At 30.7% G+C, this 15,335-nt stretch overlaps 1 protein-coding gene across 7 annotated transcripts in view; it reads right to left on the reverse strand.

Moving 5' to 3' along the window:
• Positions 1-15,335, reverse strand: part of LOC126881986 (uncharacterized) — a 159,499-nt gene that overhangs the window by 64,428 nt on the left and 79,736 nt on the right. The window contains exon 1 of one of the 7 annotated variants that reach the window (XM_050646744.1): positions 11,620-11,759. The exons of 5 other annotated variants lie outside the window; for them this stretch is intronic. The gene's annotated coding sequence lies outside the window, so the exon portion shown is untranslated. Of the gene's footprint in view, positions 1-11,210; positions 11,474-11,619; positions 11,760-15,335 lie in introns of those variants that run through there. One more of the 7 variants, XM_050646741.1, reaches the window with a different exon arrangement.

Consider the following 15,335-nt stretch of genomic DNA (forward strand, 5'->3'; position numbering starts at 1 on the left):
TTTACGTAACAAGAAAAAATTAGCAACAACCGCACACTCAACAATTTCTATTTCTGATGACAAAACACCTACGCAAAGAGCTAAGTTAAACGAACTTCGTACTGAGCTGAATCAAAGAACGGATAACGGAGAAAAGGATCTGACTATTAAGTTTATAAGAGGCAAACCCACCATTGTAAAGAAACAGTTAAACTGAATATCTCCAACAGCTCTACGACATCTGATCTAGGTCACCGAGAACTCACCTGCTACTACCAAAATGTTCGCGGTTTAAATAGCAAAATTCATCTGTTTAATCGTAATATAAGTGACTGTGAATATGATCTAATCGCTTTAAGTGAAACTTGGCTACACAGTGATGTATTAACTCTGAATTATTTCCTAGTAATTATATTGTTTTCCGAAAAGATCGCAAATTTCAGGAGGTAAATAAGAAGCGGGGTGGTGGTGTATTGCTTGCGTTACAAGATTTTATTATTTCGGAAGTTATAGACACCTCTGCATTTGATTTACAATTTCCGTTAATTGATTTGCTTATTGTTAAATCTCAAATTAAATTTAAGAAATTTTATGTACTCGTGATTTATTTACCAGACAAACTGAGTTTACAAGAATTTGAATATTTTTTTGAGTGCTTGGAACAACTTGATTATTTACATAACGATTTCTTAGTGTTAGGTGATTTTAACGTCCCTAAATTTATAGAAAATGACACTTCCGATGATAAAACTTCTATAATTTTAAGTTTCTTGCACTCTTTTGGTATTGGTCAATTTAATGGAGTTGTAAATCACTTAGGTAGATCGCTAGATCTGATAATGTCACATTTTGCATGCGAAGTAATGCGTGACATGTCCCCGTTAGTCTATGAAGATTCCCACCACCCAGCTCTTATAATTAATATTACGAATATTTTTGTAAAGGAGTCTAGGTTCAGGTTTGGTTCTGACCAGGTAACTTACAACTTTAAAAAGGCAAATTTTTGTGATTTATATAGGGAATTGTATGAGACGGATTGGGCTTTTCTAGATGAATCTTCTCGAGTTGATAAAGTTGTAGACAGTTTTTATAATAGAATTTTTCTTTTATTTAATAAGTATGTTCCTGTCTACAAAAACTTCAGCCACACATATCCACCTTGGTTTGATGCCGATATTATTCGCTGTATCAAACTAAAGGTTAAGCACAGGACAAATTTAGATTACATAAAAACCACTCTGATCTGCTTGAATTTCAGAGCTTAAGACATCTTTCAAAACTAAAAATTAAATTGGCATACAACGAATACATCGAAAATATACAATTATCCCTTTCTGCAAACCCTAGAAAGTTTTGGTCATACGTAAATGCTAAAAATAACACTTCACGGATTCCTGGTGAAATGAAATATCAAGGCATTGCTACTTTTGAACCACAAAATATCGTTGATATCTTTGCTGAATACTTTAATGATGTTTATCAAGCAGGTAATATACTAACCAGTAATAATGTCTTAGCGGTCAACACTGAATGTCTAAATTTTTATCCTGTTCAAGAAACTGAAATAATTCTAGCCAGCAAAAATTAAAAAATAAGATGACTTCTGGACCTGATAAAATACCCTCTTTTTTTATTAAAGATTGCATGGGTGCTTTAACTAAGCCATTATTAAAAATTTTCAATTTGTGTTTATTATACAAACAGTATCCAAGTATCTGGAAGGAATCAAAGGTATGTCCTGTTTATAAAAATGGGGAAAAATGTTGTGTAGAAAATTATAGGCCCATATCTATTATATGCAATTTATCCAAAATTTTTGAAATCATACTTTATAATCGTATATACTCTTTCACTCGTAATCAAATTTCACAATATCAGCATGGATTCATTGCTAATCGATCCACAGTTACAAACTTATTGGGAATAACACAGTACATATCTGAAGCGTTGGATAGGAGATCCCAAGTTGACGTTATATATACTGATTTTTCAAAGGCCTTTGACAAAATTGATCATGGAGTTCTTCTTTCCAAATTGTCCCTTTTTGGTTTTTCTAAAGATGCTGTCGCTTTCATAATATCCTATTTGTCTGGTAGAACTCAATTTGTGTCTTATAATGGTTATAACTCTCACAAATACATACCTTCATCTGGAGTCCCACAAGGATCAAATCTAGGCCCACTCTTGTTTGTGTTATTTATTAATGACTTATGTGAGAAAATTTCTGTACCCTGTTTGTGTTATGCAGATGATTTAAAAGTTTACTTAGAAATTAACGATATCAATGATTGTCACACTATCCAGAATGAACTGAGTGGTGTGCATGAATGGTGGAAAGAAAACTATTTAAATCTTAATGCAAATAAATGCAAAGTTGTAAGTTACTCAAGGAAACATAATAGTATAAACTATGTTTATGCTATTGATGGTAGCGAACTGGAACATGTGAATAAAATTAAAGATCTTGGCATAATTTTCGACTGTAAACTTTCATTTACTGAACATATATATCTTTAAAAGTTTCTGAAGCACTTAAATCATATGGATTTGTAGTCAGAAATAGCCGAAAATTACTAACATAAAAACTGTCAAATTACTATATTTCTCTTATGTACGTTGTAAATTAGAATATGCGTCTATAATTTGGTCTCCATTTTATAATTCACATGTTCAGTTGATTGAGAAGGTGCAGCGTAAATTTTTGAAATATTTATCATTTAAGATTAACGGCATATATCCAGAGAGAGGTTACATAAATGGTGAGCTGTGTAATAGTTTAGATATGGTTTCATTAGAAATGAGGCGAAATTGTGCTTCACTAATATTTTTATTTAAATAGCTGCATAATTTAATTGACTGCCCCGATATTCTCAAACCAATAAATTTTAATGTACCTTCTCATCCTGTTAAAAATGTTTCGACGTTCAGAACTACACAAGCCAGAACAAACCTGATATTAAACTCCCCCATATTAGTCCTGTCGCCAGGGGAGGTACAACGGCCTCCTGTATTCAGATGGACTTACCCAAGTTTTTTTTATGTATTTTGACCTGTAGAATACGAATTTTTTGGGTAACAGTTGATCCGGATGTCGATAAGATTGTTATAAACCAAGAAGTTGAGGAATCACATAACAGCGGTTTCTCGCAAAACAAAACATTTTTTTGTATTTTTTGGGCCATTCTAACAAAAAAATGTTCCTACAAATTTTTTCGTAGAATGCATAGTTTTCTAGATAAACGCGGTTGAACTTTCAAAAAATCGAAAAATTGCAATTTTTGAACCCGAATAACTTTTGATTAAAAAATAAAATAGCAATTCTGCTTACCGCATTTGAAAGTTCAAGTCAAATTATATCGGTTTTAATTATTTTTATTGCTAAAAATTTATTATTTTATTGTTAAAAAAAGCTTTAAACACCTATTGCTTGAGTGATGTTTTTAATGATTTCTCATTTAAAATCGAACGAGTAGGTAGATGAGGTAAAAGTGCAAACGAGGCTATTTCTACGTAGCATGCATTAAAACACATGTATTAGGTACGGGAAACACTATGTGTTTATAGCTTTTTTTAACAATCAAAAAATAAATTTTTAGCAATGCAAATATTCAAAACAGATATAATTTGACTCAAACTTTTAAAGGCGGTAAGCAAAATTGCTATTTTATTTCTTATTCAAAGGTTATTCGGGTTCAAAAATTGCAATTTTTCGATTTTTTGAAAGTTCAACCGCGTTTATCTAGAAAACTATGCATCCTACGAAAAAACTTGTAGGAACATTTTTTGGTTAGAATGACCCAAAAAATACAAAAAAAAAATTTGTTTTGCGAGAAATCGCTGTTATGTAATTCCTCAACTTCTTTGTTAATAACAATCTTATCGACATCCGGATCAACTGTTACCCAAAAAAATCGTGTTCTACGGGCCAAAATACATAAAAAAAAACTTGGGTAAGTCCATCTGAATTAAGAAGGCCGTTGTACCCCACCTGGCGATAGGACTATATTTGTTATGTGTGAAAATTATAATTGTTTGGTAAACTATTGTGATATATTCAACTGTAGTATAAGTCAACTTGTCAGAATGGCTAAGTCTCATTTGAATTCTTAATTCACTTGGTAATTATCTTTTCTTTTTTCTTTTCTTTAAAATTTAAAATTTAGTTTATAATTAGTGTAAAATTGTCCTATAAATGGATACCTGTTGGACAATAAAGCTATTATTTATTATTTATTTATTTATTTATTTAATACAATTTAATTATATCACTTAAAATATTCCTTATGAGATAATTAGGTTTTAATGAGATTCGATATTGGCTATTGTTTAGCAAAAAACAGGATTTTTTGTAAAGGTTCGAACGTAATTCGAAAACAATTAAATAATCAACATAATATCATCTAATATATCGTACCTATTACATAATATAAAATATATTATTTATGGTAGGGGAGCAAAGTATGCTAAATGTGCAGTCACTCGAGCGTTATGGGGACCTATTGGGTTGTGAAGAGTAGGTCCTAAAACCAAAAAAGCTAGCCTGTCTACACCGCAGTACAGCAAGTGATCGACAATTACGATGGGTTAGACAGGGGTCACCAATTAGGTTCCCTGAGGGTCCGTTTCGACAACCTATAACATTTCCGGGATCCGGATTTAATGCTACATGTCTCTGGTTGTTCTAATTCTGTTTCTTTGCGGATTCTTGTTTAAAATTATCCCCTATAAACAAATCAGAAGGGTGCCGTGCAAAATTTTTACAGTGATTTGGAATTTATTTAAACTTTGCATTTTTTACCGTAAATATGATTGGAAAAAATAATGTTTTAATAGAAGGGACTCAAAAATGTGATTATTAGGCATTATAACAAGTTTCTATATTTTAAACATGTTTTTGATCAAATTTTAGGGTAGAAAACCTGTAGAATACTGTTTTTTTACATTTATCTCCATTCCCAATATACATGTTCTTCTATTTGGCTAAAAATTTGCCCAGAGATAGTCAAAACACAGGACTTGTGGGTAAATTTTTTTTTATAGTTTTACAATATTAAAAAACGCGTGAAATAATATCAGAGTCAAAAATATAGGCGTCTACTTTAAGTACAATTAACTCGGAAAATATCGACCGTACAAGAAAAGTTACATGCACTAATATCAGAGTCAAAATTATGTAGTCCAGTCGGGTTAGCATTTGATCTTGCATGCCGAGCTACCCAAGCAAGATTCTATTTTTCTAAGCTTTAGAGGGGGTCAATAGTAGTGTTAATTTAAAATCGCGAATGAATTCTGCCGTTGCGTTAGCCGCCATCTTGATTTTAAAGGAGAACCGTTTTTGCTCAATATCTCCGCCATTTTTAACTTTTTGACAAAAAGTGTAAGGGCTGAAATTGTTGAAAATATGATTTAATATAAGTAATTTCTTTTATTATAAATTTTTTTGTGCCGTCGATATTTTCCGAGTTATGGGGAGAAATAGTGACAATTAGAGCATTATTATTGAATTATCTCGTTTATTATTAGTTTTATAACAAAAATGTACTTATACAAAAATGAACAGAATTAAATTTTATACAATTTTAATCTCTTTAATTTTTTTGCTAAAATCAATATTTCAGGTAGTACGTATGCGGTAAAAGCACGAGCATAAGACCTGATTGGTTTGATAGCAGTGGTTTTTGTTCAATATCTCCGCCATTTTCAACTGTCCGACAAAAATTTTAGGAACTGAAATTGTTCCAAATAAATCGTGTTTACAATAATTATTACAATTTTTTTAACCATTTTTTCGTACGGTCGATATTTTCCGAGTTAATTGTACTTAAAGTAGACGCCTATATTCTTGACTCTGATATTATTTCACGCGTTTTTTAATATTGTAAAACTATAAAAAAAAAATTACCCGCAAGTCCTGTGTTTTGGCTATCTATGGGCAAATTTTCAGTCAAATTGAAGGACATGTTTTTTGGGAATGGAGCAAAATCTAAAAAAAACGTTATTTTAACGTTTTCTACACAAAAATAAAATTTTTAATCAAAATAACTTATTGTAATGCGTTATTATGACATTTTTGGTCCCTACTATTAAAACATTATATTTTCCATTGATTTCCATTGATATATTACGAAAAAAATGGAAATTTGTTTAAATAAATACCAAGTCACTATAAAATTTTCGTGGACCCCCCACTTACAACTTGTGAACCCCCATTTTTATTTCACGCCAACGTAGACCCCCGTTGAGTCCCTAGTGGACCCCTGGGGGTCCACCTGGACCACTTTGGGAATCACTGATTTAGACCGTCGTTTTTAGTCGTTTTTAGTCGAGGAAATGAAACTGAAAAAATGGCAAAACCTCGCAATTTTTTCGTCCAGCATCGATTTGTACAAAATTTTGGGATTAGGCTCATTCCACCCTCTAGTTCATTTTCTATATTGAGCCATTGTACGCTTTTGGTTTTTTTAAGGGTGAAAACTACCCGTAAAAAAACTAGTTGTAAAAAATTATAAAATAACATTTTAAACTTTAATATTGTCAACATTTGGTTCTTATTAGTTACATAATGATTGTTTTATGTTTTAAGATATACTATCATAATATTTCAACCCTTAAACCACCCTTGTTGAAGCTATATATAAAAAATTACTTATCCTAAAAGAATAATTTCGGCTTGCATCGATTACATAAAAATTTGGAATTAGGATCATTGCACCTTGTACTTCATATTCTATAACATGCTCAAGGGCGTCGATTATTTTTAGGGGTGTAAACTACCCCTTATTGTCAATAATTATATAAAAATATTGTAAACTTTAATATGGGTAAAATTTGGTTTTGATTGGCTAAAAATAATGATTGTTTTATGCTTTAGCATATAATATCATAATATTTGAACCCTTAAAAACCACCCTTAAGAATATTACAATTTTTTTAAGTAGATAATTTAATAGATCTATACAGAAAAAGTAGAATTAAAGAATTACAAAAGCATTTATTTACATAAAAATACGAATTTACAAATATGTAGAAGTACAAATACAAATGGTTTTAAGTCATCTTCCAGTATACGAACCAGTTCGTACATGCTTATACATGCATTGAAAATGTTCTATAAGCGGACTATTCGAATACATAATAAAAAAAAAATCGTTTTATAAACATAGCTCCTTTATTTCTGGCGATAAAAAGTTTTTTCAAAAACGATTTTGTAGGATTTTTGAAGAGCTATAAGATTGTGTAAATTAAATTCCGTTAGATCCCTTAGTTTTTAATTTGGGTGGGTTTAAAGGGCTCGAATAAGGGGGTGTTTGCTCGTAAATAGAGATTTTAAACGGCTATATCTCGCTAACTGTTCACTGTAATGAAAATCAATGTAAAATATAATTTTTATTATTAAAAAAGCTACAATTTAGAAGCTTATCATTTTTTTCGTATTTGCAGTATTTTCGGAGATATTTTGAAGTAAAAGGTTTAAAATACGAAATTGTAAAAAATAAATTTTTCTTTAAACTCCAATTTTTCTAAAATTAGGCCTTTTAAATAATTTAAAATAAATTTTTAATTAGGAGGGAAGTTAGGGGGTTATTTTCACTGATTTTTTCGTAGAGAAAAGCAGTTTTTTTGATCATATGTCGCTCTATTTTCAAGCTATAAATTTTTTATTATTATTATTTGAAAGGTTTAATTGTATACTTGAAAAAAGATAATTAAAGTTTTCCTCGAAAAATGCAAAGTTTCCCGTTATTTGGCTTTGAATATTTCAAATTATGTATTTGACGAGAAAAGCTAACTTCTAACATGCCGTATCTCGGTTTGTATTTGTTTTAAAGATATTATAGAAAAATAATTTAGTTTGTGTTACTAAAAGATAAAATTTTGTTATCTGCAGTTTTTTTTATTAAAAGCGTATTTTTCGAAGTATTCTCAAAAAACCATCTAAAAAAGTCGATTTTTTCGACGAAAAACTGTTACTTTCAAGCGCGAATAATTCGAAAAATTTTAGTTTTACGAAAAAAATGTAAAAAACATTTTTTTCTTAGAATTACTTTTTACATCGATTTACATGGTTAAAATGTAATAAAAAATTCCCACCCCTGAGATGGGGTGGCAACCACCCCCAAGGTTTTAGCGTACAGTGGCATGATAATATAGAAAATAATTCTTGGACTATTCCCTACCTTCTGTGAAAATTTCAAGTAAATCCATGCTGGACGAAAAAATTGCGAGCCAAAATGCTTCATTTCCTCGACTAATTGACAATAATTAATTGAACAAATAAATAAATTAATAAAAATAGCTATGTTAATAATAAATTATAAAATTTTAATAAATGTCAAATATTTGTTGGGAATTTTTCGCATAAGTATATACGTCATACGTATCGACAGGGACGCACCATAAAGTGCGACTCGCAGTGGCTTTAAAGTCTAGTAGAGGCGTATAATTAACATTTAAAAAAACGGTCTATATTGAAATAAACTGCGACTACCTATAAGAATATTGAAAAAGAATGTATAAACTTCAATTTAGGTACTTGGCAACCTGAAATCTAATAATTTACATAAGTTTTAAAGCCTCGAAAATGCGTATTTTATAATAAAGTTCATTCTTGATAAAGCTACTTCGCACATTTAAGTTGAGCCAAACATAGTACACAATCTCATGGCCAAACATTTTCAAAATTGCCAAACACTTTATTCTGAATTTAATGGCGGTCCGTACAAAACTACCCCACGGTCCGGATGCGGATCGTGATCCGCCAATTGGTGACCCCTGAGTATATAAAAAAAATACTTCTTTGTAAATAAAAAAAAATTAATGAAATGTTGAAGTTTTTTTAATAAATATACCTTAATAATAAAGCCTCGAAGAATGGATTATGATTTACAAAATATCTCTAGAATGACTCTTTGGGCAAGTACAGTAGTTTAAATAATCTGTTTCTTGAGTATCTGAACAAATTGAATATCTTATAAACTATTAATTTGGTCGATCTATTTGAAATTTAGCACAATTTAATAATTAATTTAAGTGCCACAATTTCTTTTTAAACGCTTTTCCTTGCTTCAATAGTTTGCATCAAATCATTAGACGTTAATTTGACTGACTTTTGTTCAATGCAAATGAATGAAAATTTGCAGACATGCATTCGCGGGAACAATACACGAATAGTCAATAAAAATTTGTTTATGTTTATTAATTGTTTAAATAAAAAAAAACGATTTTAATGGAAAATGTTTAAATTCTCTTGTTTTTTACAATGTAGAAACTTGAAACTTTTACGGATTGTAGCTAATGATATGAACTATACATAATTTCACTTTTTACGTTAATTGTTTACGTTATGCTTCATAAATAAACAATAAAGTTTCAAATTTTGAACGCTCATATATTTGTTTATATATAAATCGGCGTTTATTCGTGTCAAATTTTAATACGATACGAAACAAAACTTTAACCAAAACTCGAATTCAAAAAGTTCGTGTTTTTATCGGAGTCTTAGAAAAACCACCGGTAGAGACGTTTTGTGCTACAATTAACATTAGAATTCGTTTTGTCGTATTAATGAATTAAACGCTTTTCTTTAGTTCAATCATTTGGGTCAAATCTTTGGACGTTAACTTGACTGCTTTTTCTTCAATGCAAATGACTAAAAATTTGCAGACATATGCATTCGCGGAAACAATACACGAATAGTCAATAAAAAATTTTTGTTTGTTAATTGTTTAAATAAGAAAAATATTTTAACGGAAATTGCTTAAATTCTCTTGTTTTTTACAATGAAGAAACTTGAAACTTTTACAGATTGTAGCAAATTATATGAACTATACATAATTTGACTTTCTACGTTAATTGTTTACATTATGCTTCATAAATAAACAATATAGTTTCAAATTTTTTGCCGATTCCGACTACTTTTCATGTTTTTACATCATATTATGTTTTATACACATTTTAATAAATATGCCGATATATTTTAATACTTTAAAAAGGGAGTAAACCCTATAGTTGGCCTTGGGAGTAAACCTTCAATATAACAACGTGGAATGAAGTAAACACTTCTGTTGTATGTAGGCATATATGAATTTATTAAAAAATCCTTAAAATTTATCCAAGGGGGAGTGGAAGTACAAAACGTTTTCGGTCAGACTGACCATCATCAGTGTAAACGTCCAGTGTACAAGTAATTGAAACTAGCCACTTCAATAGGTATAAAAACCTCTAAAATACATTATTGTTACGTTCTATAATAGAAAGTGGTCGACATTAAGTCGATGTCTTAAGATTTAAAGATCACATGTGAATATATTTCATCCTTGCTCGAAAATTGCACAAGGTAAGTACTTGTGTTCAGGTGAGAGGTTACGAACCAACCAGGTTCAGGTGAGTAGGTCTGACCGAAAACGTTTTGTACTTCCACTCCTTCGTGGATAAATTTTAAGGATTTTTTTAATAAATTCATATATTCCTACATAAAACAGAAGTGTTTACTTTATTCCACGTTGATATATTTTAATGTTTAAAAAGCGTAAGACTAAAAAGTAAAAAATAAAAAAATATGAAAAAAATATCTTTAAGAAACGCTTTTCTTTAGTTACGAGTGACTAAAATTAAACATATTATAAAAAAATCAACGAAAAAGCAAAAAATTAAAAAAATTGAAAAAATTTAACACATTCGTTGTGCGAAAACCGTTTATTCGATGAAGATGCGTCACGCTTTTCTTTGACGAATGTGTTAGATTTTTTAATTTTTTTTTATTTTTTGCTTTTTGGTTGATTTTTTTATATATTTAATTTTAGTCACTCGTAACTAAAGAAAAGCGTTTCTAAAAATATTTTTTTCATATTTTTTTATTTAATTTAATTTCAATTTTGATTCAAGACTTTTTAACAAATAAAAATATTTTTTTCATATTTTTTTATTTCATTTAATTTCAATTTTGATTCAAGCCTTTTTAAAAAATAAAGCAGAACCAGCTGTTTATCTTCACGACTTTTTCATCAGCTACCCCCATATATCTTTTACAACTTTTAAATATCTGTATAAGATTTTTACGTGTAATAAATGATTTTTTACAGACTGGTGTAATTGATCTTAATGGATCCTGAATATACCATATACCTATCCATGAATATATCCATGAATACAGAATATAGTTACATGAATATAAGATATGAATAATTGGTTTAAGTATAAATAAATAATTAAACAGTTTTGTAAATACATACTTGGCACAAAGTTTTGTCTTGAAAAATATCTTAAATGGCACTAAAAACTGTTTCCAAAACTACCACTGTAAACAAATTCACACCAAAACATACACCTTTCACACGAACTGTAGCAACTTTGAAAGCGAAAAGTAATCGACTATTCTATAATATTTATTTCAATGAACCTCTCGCACATTCTTTTACAACCTTAAAAGCAGTTGGTAAAACAGTATTAAGGGAAGACCTATAGATATTTACATTCTTTCTTTCCACATGATGTTGAGGAATACATGCTAAGTGGCAAAACCCACTGCCACTGAGTCATCGCGAAACAATCGCGGTCAAGACACGATTTTTTTTGCACGAGTTTCATGCTCTCGCCGAAGATCTGCTTCGCCTATATCAACAATTCATAAATTATATTTACCTGATTAGTAATGATTGATTCTAGGTACCCACACATGACAAATTTGACGCTACTGAGAAAAAAGATATGTTTTTACTAGGTCGTTTAAGCTTTTAACTTTACTTCACAGCAGGTATAGCCCGATCAAAGAACAATCTGACCTTAAAAAAAATAAAGGAAGGATGAAAATTTGGGAAGAGGTAGTTGAAATAATTTGTCTATTATTATACAGTCGAACCCGCTTATTGGAATAGCCTTCGTGCCAAGCAAAAATATTCTTATAACCGGGATATTCTAATAACCGATCATTGGTGGCTAGCCGTAATAAGTGTACCGAATATACGTAATAATAGTACATACTATGTTAATATGTATATGTATATAATAGGTCTTTTTATGTCAATAATACAATAACGTAACGTATTTATTAAAAAACCAAATTACATTATATTATGTTGATCCATACAGTAATTAATATGAAATGTATGCAATATATAGATTATTTAAATATTTTCTTATTAAAATACATGATATAATAAGAAAATTACTTATTTAATCTTGAAAAATAATCGGTAATTGTAACTTGTTTTTTTGTTACATAAAATACTAGTCACTTTTGTTGCTTTGAACTATTATAAAAATTAGAAAAATTTACAATGGTTTGGCCATCCCGAAAACGTTTTATAACAGGCGAGAGGGTGGCAATATAATATATAGGTAGTTTGTAGACAAAGGAAATTATTTTACGACTGAATTTATCGGTAAACGATTGAATTGGTACTCATAAAAACGCAATAAAATATTTATTACCTATCTGACAAATCCAAATAATAAAAAGAAAACAGCACTACATAGGCCTTCGAAACCCTTGGCGAGAAACTATAACACAAGACATAAGTTAAATTTTTAGGAAATTCGAAATTGTAGGTAAACATTTATTCGTTGACCGGAATAATATTCTAATAAGCGATCTTGTTTTATCAAAACTTATTCCAATAAACGGATAAATTTATTAAGGAGTAAATGGAAACTTTTCGAGACTTCGAATTTATATTCCATAAACCGGGATATTCCTATAACCGGTACTCTAATAAGCGGGTTCGACTGTATAAGAAAAAGTTTACAATTCTACATCTCTCCATTTTACAAAAATTGGAAAATACTCCCTTCTCGGGGGTGAAAAAATATACATTCAAAATAAGTCCGGAGTTTGTTAAACGATAACTTGTGAAGCGGTAACGATTAATTTTATTTGGGATGCTAATTAGAGGGTAATTTGCACGATTCTTTTTAACGAAAAATAAAAGGGACCAACAATATTTTAAGCGTAGCTCACTCACTTTTAATGTTAGAAGTTTTTTTAAGAACAAAAATAAATCTGTCTTTAAATACTTTAAAAAAGTTTCAATGAGTTTTCCCCGAAAAGTGTTCCGTTTTTGGGTTACTTCACGTTGAAATATTCCATTTGTATTTGACGAATAAGAACCTACTTTTCATTAGCTACAACTCTGCTTCTATAGGGTCTACAGACTTCATACACTATTTTTTTTCACTTTTTTATAAGCTATATTTTTGCTAAGAATATTTTTTGATAAAATACTTCTTACTTTTTGAGTTATTTGCGAAAAACCGCCCAAGAATATGTTTTTTTTTTTGTTAAAAATGAACATATTGACAGCAAATTACTCGAAAAGTATTGACTTAGTGAAAAACTCTATAGAACAAAAGTTGCTTAGAATTAGTAATTTTATCCAATTCTCTGATAAGGAGTATTTCCCAATTTTTGTAAAATGAAGGGGATGTAGAAGTGTAAACTTTTTCTTATACAATATGGTGCAAATGAAAGGAATAAATTCGTTATTTCGTAAACCGGCGACTTTACGGAAAAATCCCGAAACACGTCGATTTTTATTTTTAAATTATGATATTTTGGCATATATATCACACAAGTGACGTCATCCATCTGGACGTGATTACATAATCGATGATTTTTTTAAATGAGAGAAGGGGTCGTGTGCTAGCTCATTTGAAAGGTTATTCAATTCTCTATTTAGTAATATTAACATTAAAATCGTTATTTATACAGGGTGCCCAAAAACTTTTTTTTATATTAAATTAATTGACAAAAAAAGAAGAATATAGTAGAACCTGCCATATCCGGACCTGTCATATCCGGACCTCCCCATATCCGGACGGTTGTGCGCCGTCCGGATCTATCGAAATCCACCGAGAAAGTCAGTCTTCCTGTTTGACAACGCACTAAAAGAAGAACTAAAATATTGCGAAATAATGTATTATAGAATCTATAAAACGTGTCTATCGACGAAAATTATTGACGGCGTTGATTACTGGAATGTATGAATGATTCAATAAAATTGTGTTTTTACTAGGAAAGTTTTGGGGTAGTTCTGATTTCTTTCACTGTCTATGTATTTTGGACTGCTGAATCCGAATATGAGGTTTGCGGACAAAATTTCGTGACGGAACACTGAGTAAATTTCTTCTTGCTTTTTTGCTCAAATCTCGGAAACTGTTAACTTTTAGTAAATGGTCTGTTAACAAAAATTAAAGTACTTAAACTTTTCTACAAATATCACTATTTACTTTTTTTTTTAAGACGAACCGTTCGGTCTAAAGTGCAAGTTGAAAATTGCCAACTTGTAAGGATCTCTGCAAAATCCACTTTTTACATTCCAAAACTTTATTTTTTATTAAAATGCTTATTTGTTAAATTTACATCCTCAATCTAGTGGAGGATGCTGATATTCTAATTATCACAACAGCTCTTGAGATGGCATCGTCAAATGAACAGTGACAGTGGTGGGGGAAGATATCGACCTTCTGGTCATTTTGATTGGCCTGTGTAGTCCTAACACAAAAAATTTGTTTTTTCTGAAACCAGGAAAAAGAAAGGTTTCGCAAAGCTTCTACAACCCTCATCTGGGTGCTGAAAGAATCTTAATGGACCATATCTTATTCCTACATATGATGAGTGGTTGTGATACTATTTTTGCGTTGTTTAATCAGGGGAAACTGAAATTCCCTAATGTCTTGCAGAAGAATACAGACTTGCAACCAACCATTGAGGCTTTTAAAGACCCTAATGCATATCAGGATGAGTTTGCCACAGCAGGAAACGTGTTTCTCGTGGATCTATATGGAAGAAACAAAGAGACCAGTCTGAACATTGCCTCATTACCCTCTACGGAATCTGCTGCACGAGAACATTCACTTAGAGTTTACTATTAGGTGCCGCAATGGTTATCTTTATATCAAGCCACACCTGAGGAGCAACGAAAAGATCCAAGTGAGTGGGGTTGGAAAAAAACTACTAGTGGTCTCGTGCCAGTGCCAACCAGTTCGGACCCTGCCCCAAACTCACTACTACGGTATATTTTTTGTAAATGCACAAAAGACTGCCAACGCCATTGTGGATGCAGGAAAACGAGCCTCCATTGCTGCCCAATTTCCACATCATGCGAAGGACTGTGTAATAACATTAAGCCCCCGAAAGAAAGCTCTGATATAGACGTAGAAGAGACTGAAGAAAGAGACAGAGGTATGTAGAATCTCACATGTTATTTCGTAATCATTCATTTCTCCTGGATATATAATCATAAGTCAGTATCACTACCTCTTTTATTATCCAGGAGAACGAACCCTGGCGCTGACGATGGAGAAATTAGACCCTGAGCCAGGATATGATGCAATCGAAGAACCTCAGCAAAATGCGGAAT

Source organism: Diabrotica virgifera, chromosome 3 (assembly GCF_917563875.1).
Source record: "Diabrotica virgifera virgifera chromosome 3, PGI_DIABVI_V3a".
NCBI classification, from domain to species: Eukaryota; Metazoa; Arthropoda; class Insecta; order Coleoptera; family Chrysomelidae; genus Diabrotica; species Diabrotica virgifera.